The 11,233-nt window shown below is 44.3% G+C and overlaps 1 protein-coding gene across 1 annotated transcript in view; it reads right to left on the minus strand.

Annotated features, from left to right (window-relative positions):
• SINHCAF (SIN3-HDAC complex associated factor) overlaps positions 1–9,056 on the minus strand; it is a 35,744-nt gene extending 26,688 nt beyond the window's left edge. The window contains exon 1 of the mRNA XM_081310885.1: positions 8,874–9,056. The gene's annotated coding sequence lies outside the window, so the exon portion shown is untranslated. The remainder of the gene's footprint in view (positions 1–8,873) is intronic.
• Between the last annotated feature and the right edge of the window lie 2,177 nt (positions 9,057–11,233).

Below are 11,233 nucleotides of genomic sequence, written 5' to 3' on the forward strand. Positions count from 1 at the left end.
ACCTAGACCTAAACAAACACACAAACATTTGAAATGACCTAATGTCCACAGATTATCAGACTAATACTATAAAAAACTGTTTCATTCCTTATGTCCAAAATATCTTGTTCTATATAACGAGCACAGAATGTTTTAAAAGTGAGAACTTAATAGTAAACAGTAGTTGCCTCTGAAAAGTGCAAGCATGAATGAAGGCAGCTTACTTTCACTTTGCTCCCTTCTACACAGCTATCTTTTTTAAATCAAGAGCATCACTCCCCCATAACTCTGGTTATCATCACACACCTTCATTTAACTAAAAGAGGAAACTGAAAGAAGCCCAGAGGGCTTAAATAAACTTCCTCAAAGATCTACAGATGGAGAGATACATGTTAGAAAACACATTACACAGGACAGATTATAGAATGGACTAGTGAAATCAGAATAGACAACAGCAGAATGGGAAGGAAACTGCCCAGAGGAGACAAGCAAAAGATTTGTAAAATGGGAAGGAAGCAGCGATGAACAAAGACAAAAGGAACCAAGCAACCAAAGACAACTTTGAAGTGAAAGAGATGCATTTCTTTTAGAGCCAAGCTTTAAATGACAGGATGATGGGAAAGGAAGAAAAATAAGCATTAAAAAAAAAAAAAAAAAAAAACCCTGTTGATCAATGCTGTGGGATACTAGAGTTGCTGTAATGGGTAATGCCACCATTTTAGTCAGTCGTATACTATCTTTAATCATCTGTAAATACAGGATCCAGTAAACACTAACAGTGTAACTAGAGCAACACTCTTTGTGAAAAGGGTCAACAGGACTAAGCGCTTTGTATTCTCCCGCTGCTAGGCCACTTGGTTGTAGTATTCACCAACAATGAAACATATTTCATCAGCGCTTAAGGAAGCCATGGAATAATAAAACATTATTATTTCCTCTTACCTACTTCCAGATACCAGCGTTATGTCCCAGCTTTAAAGGTTCTGAATTTAATCACTTAAGAGATAAAATTTAAATCTGCCTGGAAGAAATGAAAAAGGGGTGTTGGACCCCCACTTGCTTGCCAACAGCTTTTACACACACACATACCCTGTCTCTTATAAAATATGGAAAAACATTTATAACTGTGGCTGTCTACAGGATCCATAATTGGCTGAGGAGCCTAAAACTTATCCTACAGGAAAGGGGTCCAAACTAAAAACAAGCCTTCAGCTAAAGCAGCACAGATTGAAAATAAAAATCACAAATCCAGACTTTAGATAGTATAAAAAAATACTAGTTATCCCAATTCTACATTAAGAGTAATTCCAGAGGATAAGGAAGTTGAAGGGGTTGGAGAGTCTTTATTTACTTTTAAGGGATGATTCTCAGTTACAAAATGTTAACTATAGTGAGCAATGAAAAAAGTACTATGAGTCAACTTGATGTCTATTTGGGTTCTGTCTTTACAACTTAATAGGAAGTAACTTTTACTTTTATTTGCCTCTTTGTATATTAGGATAAAAAAAATCTCACTTATACTTTCCAAGGATGCTGCTGTGAAACAAGTATAAGAAAATACAAGTGCTTGTGCTCACGTTTTTTTCCCTTGAATTTAAGACTTGCACATTACAGAAATGTAAATTCTGTCTTTACCAGGATATAGCCAACAAATTAAATGAAAATTTTCCCTATTTTAAGGTTTTAAGTCTAGGCCTGCAGGAAAAGAGGAACTTGATCTTTTTAAGGAGACTTTACAGTCATTATAATAGGCCCATAGTCCTTTCTTATGAAGATGTTTTTCATTTTCAGGCTTGATAAAAATGTTAAGAAAAGGGATGTGGGCCATCCATGGTGGTATGTACCTGTAATCCCAGCTACTCAATAGCCTGAGGCAGAAGAATCTCAAATTTGAGGCCAGCCTGAGTAACACAGAAAGACCCCACCTCAAAATAAAAAAAGTGAAGGGCCAGGGGTTAGCTCAGTAGGCCCTGGGTTCAATCCCCAGGACTAGAAAAAAGAAAAAAGAAAAGGGGTTATGGTAAACACAGACCTGATCTAACCCAAACCTCAGTAAATTTCCCTAACCTTTCTGATCCTTCTGTTTCCTCACCTATAAAATAGTGAATAGAATTTAACTCTTGAATATCTTTAAAGTAACAACAAGAAGTGGTACTTTACACTCAGATCTGACAGTTCTTTTGATATATGGATCTTCCCCCTTTTCTGTCCTCTAACATTTCAGATATCATTTTGCTTTCTGTTTGGGGCGTCCACTCTCTGGAAGTTACCAACACCCTTAATGGTAATTTCCCAATATTCATGTCCTGCTCCAACCTCTTATTTTTGCTGTAGCTCAATAGAGCCAATTGGTCAATTTTAATCCTTATATGCCCTTTTAAATTGGTTACATAACTTACCCTTCTAAATCTTTTCTTCCTGTGTTTACCTGTCTTGGTTATTACCCACAGTTACATATACAAATCTTAAGTCAACCAGTCTCTTCCTTCTCATTCTCTCCAGAATCACAAATCTGAAGTCAACCAGTCTCTTCCTTATTCTCTCCAGAATCCCCCCATCAAGAGACCTATGAGATCCTTTAGAGATCTGCTTCTTCCCTTCTCATATCCTCCTCTCCATCCCTACTGCCTGTTTGTCCTTCATCTTGGTGCTTGGTCTCCTGTTAGGACCTCATAACTGAATTGTCTACATCCTTCAAACAGGTACTATCTTCCTAAAACTCAAATTTAAATCAACCCTGCCTTTAGGATAATATCTAATCTCCTTGGCAAAGATTTCAAAGCTCTTCAGGATCTAGTCCTGCTTACTAGCTGCTCCCAGGTTGGAACTCTTATATTCTGTGAGTATCAGACCAATTTTAATAACTAGCCATTCTGTTACTCAGTATGAGATGGTATCCTTCCCATTCCCTAAACCTGGGAAATTATTTTAAGAATTCTACCCGGGTGTATGCCTGTAATCACAGCAGCTCCGGAGGCTGAGACAGGAGGATTGCCAGCTTCAAGCAATGGTGAGACCCAGTCTCTAAATAAAATACAATAGGGCTGGGGATGTGGCTCAGTGGTCAAGTGCCCCTGAGTTCAATCCCTGGTACCAAATTTAAAAAATAAAGAATTCTTTAATAATTTTTACAAAACTATTCCATACCCACTTTAGAACACCTGCCAAACAATATATCACTTACTTGTTTATTTGTATTACCTACTCTGCTCAATAGTAAACTGTTGCAGGGCACAAAGTCTTAACATTACAACCAGGTGCTAACTGTACACAGTACACAAGGAATTTGCTAATTACCCAAAGAGAGGATAGCCAAAATGAATCTGAAGGATACAGATTAAGAAATGGTGATCACAATAAATATAGGAAGAAGAACTTTTAAAAAACTAATGTTTTAAAATGAGTTCCTTTTCTTTAACCTTTGGTCTATAAATTGTGAGGTTTAAAGATTTCCAGGAGAGGCTGGGGATGTGGCTCAAGTGGTAGCGCGCTCCCCTGGCATGTGTGCCACCAGGGTTCAATCCTCAGCACCACATGCAAACAAAAGATGTGTCTGCCGAAAACTAAAAAATAAAAAAATAAAAAGAAAAAGATTTCCAGGAAATGTAAATTGAACGAATTACTGAAAAGAATGAATGGTAAACAATTTTCAAAACTGGTAGGAAAAAGATTTTATGCTTATTTCTAAAGGGAGTGTGGGGAGATTAGCAGACTAATGTGGGGGAAAATGAGAACTACTGCAATTCAGCATAGACTAACATTAACCAAATTACAATAACCAATAGGTGGAAACAACTAAATACAACATTAGAAGTGAATTAATTTAGCCTAGTTGCAACTTTCATACTTGAATATATAATAGCAAATATACCTACAACTTTAATATCACTGGTGCAAGAAGAAAACCTCCTTACACTGAAAACAAGAACCTGTCTTTTGGACTAGATTTCCAGATTATTTACATAGTACAAAAAATTTTAGTTACATATACAATTAAAAGAAACACTGGAGAACCAAGACAATAAAAATCCCCACAGAATCAAAGCTAAATGTCAAAAATACAGGACATTCCTGTAGACAAGGGAAATCAGCAAGAAAGAAAAGTGGCCTTTTCTAGGTCTAGAGAGGGCTTTCTGATATAAAATGGTTGAATCAGAATTGGAAAGGCAACCAGGAGTTGAAGGCAGTGTCTTCCCAGAACCGGTTTCTGAATGTGGGGGAAGGGGCCAAACATTCACTCTTTCCATTCAACATTTACTGAATGTTTCTCTGGGCAAGGTAATTGACAAAGGTCTCAGTTTTATCTTATGTAAAATGTCTGCTTACCAATGTTGTGAGGATAAGAGCAGCCAGTATTTATTAACCATATCACTTGCTTAATAATTTACAACTCCATGAGATAGGTTCGACTGCCATTTCACAGATGAGAAAACTGGACCACAAAGTAACTCTTGAGATGGATGATCACAGCTTTGGAAACAAGGCTGTGCGATCTCAGATCCTGAAACTTCTGAACCACTAACCCAAGTGTGCTGTAAAAAACATGTTCCCTTTCTTCAATTATATTCCTACCATCTCTGAAGTTAATAGAAAATGACATATCTCTAAAGCAACCTATGTGCCTGCAATGGTAAAGTAATTAACTGTCCTCATAACAGCCTTATAAAGTTGGTTTGGGTTTCAAATAAGCTTCAGTTTATTTTACAAGGAAAAAATCACACTCAAATTATGTTGCTGACAGAAATGTTCCTGAGTCTGAGCTCAGGGTCAAATATTTTCCCAAGACCTAATTAATACAGTGGGGCACAGGGAGTGGAGGGAACAAAAGAACTTGACCATACAGATTTCAGATACATAGAAATAAAAAAGAATACTGTGAAACAGCAGCCTTAGAGCCTGTTGTCCATCAAGACTCTAGAATATTCTACCCATTGACTTTTCATCTCCAATCTCCCACAAAATACCAACAGAAGGTAGTGGAGTCCCTGTCTGTCTTTCCCACCCTAATTCCCCTTGATAAACCAAATCTTTTATTATATACCCCATCTGATTATTAGAATGAAAGCATTAAGTTCTATGGTATTTAAAAATTTCCCAGGATACGGAAATTCTACCAGTAACTGAGATATGAAGAACTAAGAAAAACAATCTCAGTCTATGTGCAAAACACCTCACAGGCATTTTAAATACATGAAAAATAATAGCCTGAAGGAAAACCAAAATTTACTATGTTCAAGGTTTTTCATTTTCATGACCTGGCTCTTTCTTTTTTTTTTTTTTTTTTAAAGAGAGAGTGAGAGAGTAGAGAGAGAGAGAGAATTTTTAATATTTATTTTTTAGTTCTCGGCAGACACATCATCTTTGTTGGTATGTGGTGCTGAGAATCGAACCCAGACCGCACGCATGCCAGGCGAGCGTGCTACCGCTTGAGCCACATCCCCAGCCCCATGACCTGGCTCTTTCTATTCACTTTAGAAATGTACTGATACTGGTTGCCTTTCAGTATTTGTAATTTGGTCATCCAAAACTTAGGAGGAATGTGTTCATTAAACAATGAAAAGAAAAACTGGTTTTCAATTTTTATGGAATTTTTGGTGTGTATGTGCAAAACATTTAAGAACATTATTTTCCAGTCATAACCATTTCTAAACTAACCCTTAAACGGATTAGAACAGTAGAAATCACGAAAGAAGCAAAGAAGCAACAGATATGGTGCTGCTTATCGAATGTCTAGACTGCAGGCAAACCCCAAATACCAAAGAAGCATCCATGTGTCAAACCAGTATAATTTTTTGAGCTATGCCTGGGGCCACATACTCAAAAAAAAAAAAAAAAAAAAAACACCAAAGAGGGGTTTTAACCAGAAGGTCAACCCCAGTTCACAGGAACTAGGGAGAAACTAGAAGGGTCAAGCTAGCTAGCCATTACCAGTGTCATCTTCCGGAGCAGCTTCCTCACCAGCCCCTTATAATACCTCTGAAAGGCCCAACCCCCTTAACGTTTGCTACCTCAAGGGCATGCTAAGATATGCATTTGAATACTTGAGTCGCACACACCTAGGCCAAAAAAGATTCCGTCTCCCAAAATCATCGCATAAAATGCCATTAGCCTTTGCTCAGGAACTTCATCAGAAACTCCCAGACTTAAGGCTGGGCAACTAAATGTGTTCAGTTCTGCAACATCAATTATTAAAGGGCTTTTCAAGTCTGGCAAACTAGCAATTCCAAAGCAGGTGCTTTCAGTGTACTTTTAATGATAAGGTCAAATTCATTTTAATTATTAAAAGAAAAAGAAAAAAGTTGTCTTTAAACTTCCTTGGGACAACGTCAACAAGGGAAAACCAATGCTGGGATAAAACTAACAGGGTCCCTGTTTGGCTAAACAGTAATTCCTCCTCTTCTGAGTGCCTGCAGTAATGGAAGGTTAGAAGGAGAAAATAAAAACAAAGAAACTGACTGGGGTCAGTTACCAGCACAAACTCCGCACCACCTTCCCACCCCAAGAAACCCACCCCAACCAAAACAAACCTGCCCTTCCCGGTTTCCCCCTCCCACACCAAAGCACACAAAGCCTGCTAGCACGCACGATTCGCCCACAGACCTGGCTTCCCTCAGCATCAGCAGGGCAACCAGGAGCCCCGAAACTTCCCCACGGGGCTTTTCGGGTGTCGTCCGGGTTGGGCCCCCTGGACGTGCGAGGACGCTCGCGTGGAGGAGGGGCTAGCGGCACTCGCCCGTTTCCCCGAAAGCTGCAAAATGCCTCCCGCGTGCTCTCCCGGGGTCTCGCCCCCCCCTCCCAAACTGCGCGTCCCCTCGGCACGCGGCGACCGAGGAGAGAGACACCAGGCGGCAAATAGAAATGCTCCCTGGTGGATTTGTTGGTAAATAAGACATCACGGGTCGGGAAGAAAGAAAGTTCCTGTGAAGGGCGGCTCGCCAGGGCAAGGGCAGCGGGAGGTGAACCGCATCCCCCGCAGACGCCTCCCTCACCTGAGTGGGAACAACGGGCCCCCGCGCCCGCCCGGCCCGCCCGGCGCCTCCCGCAGGCCGCGCCTCCCGCACGCAGCGCTGCCGGGGCTTGTTCCTCCTCATGGCTTTGCCCTGACGTAATTCAAACATGGCAACAGTTCGACTTCAAAGGCGAATCCACAGACCTCCCAGACGCAGACTCCCGGGCCACCAGTAACGGCCCGAGAAGTCTGAGTCTAGCTCTCCCCGACCCTCGCCGGCCGCGGCCCCCGGAGCCTGGGCTGAAGCGCTGGGGGCCCGACTCGGTCGCCTCACCCGCGCGCCCGGAGCAGGGAAGCACGCCGCCTCCCTGCGCACCAGCATGGCACCTAGCACAAGTCGCGCCGCCAAAGTTTCCCCACGAGGGCCTGAGGGACAAAAGCCCCTCCCGACACTCGCCCAAACTTCGGGGCCCCTGGCCCGCATGGCCCTCCGCTCGGCCGTCGCCCCGAGCGCAGCGGGGCCCGCACGGGCACATGCAGCTCTTTGTTTTCTGTCCAGCCCGGCGCTGCCTACGTGCAGCACCAAGGATGTCGGAGTGTTTCTCAGGGGCGAGACACTTGACGAGCACCTCCGGGAAGGGTCCCGACCCGCGTCCTGAGGGTCCGGAGCCCCATCCTCCCGTCCTCCCCTCGGCAACGAGGCCATTTAATCAAAGTTTTGCAGTGTCCTTGACGAGAAACGCCCGGATTGCCCGCCCCGCACAGGCTGAGAGTTGGCGACTTTCACTCTGCTTTTTAAACTGGCAGGACGCCATCATCAGCGAATCACATTGTCCTGCCGGCAGGACCTGCCCGACAGCGACCGCATCCCACAGCTCACAAGGAGCTGGACATTCATTCCCAGAGCAGGATTGCTGCCCGAAGCACGTGGTCTGTCATGTTGAGCACAAAAAGCGGTGCCCTCCCGAGTTCGCTCGCTCCCGCAGCGCAGACAACGCCACTGCCTCCATCCCCCGGGAACTTAGCTTAACTGGCCATCTTAAACCTCTGGCGGTCACCCTCCGAATGGGAAGCCCTCGCGTAGCAACCACACCCACGCTACAGGTGAATAAATGGGGAGCAAAACTTCGGGCTGCAAAGACACCTCGGCCACCAGCGGCTGTTGGGCGCGGTCCGCGGACAGCAGGCGTGTGGAAGCCAGGCTGTTTTTAAGCGACCGCGTGTTGCTCTCATTGTCGCATCCGCATCCCCCCGGAGTTTGGCAAACAACGCCACGCCGCGTGCGCTCCCGAGAAACCCGGCGCTGACCACCGAAGGCCGATTTAAACCCCCTAGCGCCGCCAGCTCGGAAAGGAGATGGCAACTTAGTTTTCGAGCGATGGCGTTTATTGTCCACCCTATCAAAACACGCGCAGGGGGCTGCGATCAAACTACAGAGCGAGGTTTCACAACGGCGCCCGACCCTCCTCGGGCTCGCGCCCACGCGGACGCACGACCTCGGGCCGCCCCGCGACTGCCAGCAAGTCATTTTCCTCCCGGGCCTTCCAGCCACCGGGTTCTCTTTCGCTACACTGCGGCTGCGAAAAGTCATTGTCACCTTCAACGTGGATCCCTCAACTCCGCGACTCCTCAGTCATTTCCAGGATCCACTCACTTCCCCCGGCCCCCGACTTTCGGTTTACCTCAAATACCCTCCCCAATTATTAAGTACACGCTAAACATGTACACACAAAAGACCCCGGGGTCTGAAAATCACAAAAACAGCGCTCCCAGCAATGCCATCTCCAAGACAAAACTTCCTGTGTTTGTGTGTGCGTGTGTGTGTGTGTGTGTGTGTGTAAGGGCTGGGGGGAGGTGGGTGAGGTGAAAGAGGAAAAAAAAACCACTCTGAAATCAAAGCCTTGTGAGACAGTTTTGCACCAGAGTAATGATCAGAGTCACTCACCTTCCCAAAACTGCCGATCCACGCGCAATAGCGTCCCCGAGGTGCGGAGTGCACACCAGGCCAACCCCCTCCAAGCGCTCCCTCCTCAACTGCCTTGTCTAGAAAGATTGTCTCCTGCAGTTCTGCAGTTGCTACCGCCGGACGGGAAGGTGTAGATTCCTCTTTCCCTCTGCGCACGCGCGGCTCCCGGTACAAAATTCTCTTGAATCGAACTTATTTGCATACGGGCGCGCGCGCGTCGCGGACTGGGAGGGGAGAAGGCCGGGCGGCCGCGCGCGCTCCCGGGGCCTCTATTGTCCTTTTAAGGGGAGAAGTACCGCGGCGCGGGAAACGCGGCGGCCTGAGGGAAACGAGGGCGGAGACGGCTTACTACGGCGGACGTCACATAAACAAACGCCTCCTGGCTGGAGGCGACTGCGAAGGGGGAGTGGCAGGATGGGAAAGGCGGAAAGGTTAGCAACAGGGGGAGAAAACTAGGCTGCGTGACGTGCTTTGCACTCCCAAAGTTCTTAGGGATCACGACTTGGCGTTGAAAAATAGTTTTAAAACTGCTTTGCAAAATCCTCACACCTGTGCCCAGGCTCTGGCGTGAGGTGACCGAGAAGGTGGTCTTGTAAGCACCAGACTGAAGTTATACTAACCCCATGTTTGCCGAATTTTGTTTTAAATTGAGTTTTTAATCTTTTAATCCTCCTCTACGTCAGCAAAGATTTAGTTTTCGTAGTTTTAATGAGTCGTTTAATGAAGTCCAATTTTGACATCCTGTCTATCCACCAACTCCCGCTTGCCCTTCTCACACGGTAACCCAACCCATAACAATCCAGGTTTTTTTGTTTTGTTTTGTTTTCCGCTTTAGCAGTGAGATTTCAGGCCTCTCAGAATTGAATGGTTGTTAATTTCCGTGGGAACAGTGCCGCTTTCTTAAAAGACTAGTCGGTGGAAAGCCAGTAATCTAGGGACACTACCTCCTCCACCTGCTTGTAAAAGGTGTTCCAGTCACCCAGAAATAATACCACTAACTGGTGGTCTTGGGAATTGAAAAAATAGTGAAATGCAGGCTTTTCCCTGTGGAACGTATAATAATCTAACAACCTGAACTATTTTAGACACGGGAATGGTGGGTGGGGGGAATGTTGGGGGGAGGGAGGCTGAAGTAACTTCTCAGATGGAAAAATGGAAAATGAAAAAAGTAAAAGATTGTGATACCTCTTTATTCCAAGGACACATGTAGCTCCAAAGACAGACAGTCTGGTTTATTGGTAATGGGAGGGTGGGGAAAGAGGATGTTTTTTCCAGAAACTTGATATTGGTCCCAAGCTACCAAAGTGTGAAAATCAACCATAAAACTTTATCATCTGCTGACAAGTTTCACTGCTTTCACTGTAGTGTCAACAATAAGAATTTAAATAGATACTTCTGAAACGCTAATTTAACTCAACAGCCAGTTCACTGAACATACATTACAAACCCACTTCTGAAGTCCTCAACTAAGGTTTTTGTTTGTTTATTTGTCTGTTTTTGTTTTCTTTCTTGTGGTACTGAGGATTTAACCCAAGACACTCTATGGCTGAACCATATCTGGAATTTTCAATCCTTCTGCCTTAGCCTCCAGGCTTGCACCACCAAGCCTGGGTAAATATATTACCAGTATTTTGAGTGTGTGTTTGTTGTTGTTGTTGTTGTTGTTGTTTGTGTGTGTGTGTGTGTGTGTGTGCCTGTGATGGGGATGGAACCCAGGGTCCTACATAAGTTAGGAAAGTGCTCTTCCATTGAGTTATATCCCCAGCCCAAGGATAGGATTTTATCTTACCCATTTTTGTATCCCAGTGTCTAAGACAGAGCACAGAAGATTCTGAATACTGGATAATGGCTTGTGAAACAATAAATTAATGTACATTTTTTTTTAAAGAGAGAGTGAGAGAGGAGAGAGAGAGAGAGAGAGAATTTTTAATATTTATTTTTTAGTTCTCGGCGGACACAACATCTTTGTTTGTATGTGGTGCTGAGGATCGAACCCAGGCCGCACGCATGCCAGGCGAGCGCGCTACCGCTTGAGCCACATCCCCAGCCCTTAATGTACATTTTTAAATTTATAAAGGTTGGGCGGGGTATATAGCTCAGTATACAGCACCTGCCTAGCATGTGCCAGACCTTGGGTTCCATCCCCAGCACTGGAAAAGTAAACTTTTATTACAGATTTATCTCAAGTTAAAACATCTTTACTATTGTGTTTGACCTAAAATGAGTTCACTGTGGCGCTCCAGTGAGGCAATCCGTTAGCTTGTATTATTTATGTGACCTAAAATGAGTTTGGAGGTTATAGTGACCAACTTTAATTGATATGATGCTGACACTGGAGT

This window comes from Spermophilus citellus (assembly GCF_964194105.1).
Source record: "Spermophilus citellus genome assembly, chromosome: 10".
In the NCBI taxonomy this organism is placed as follows: Eukaryota; Metazoa; Chordata; class Mammalia; order Rodentia; family Sciuridae; genus Spermophilus; species Spermophilus citellus.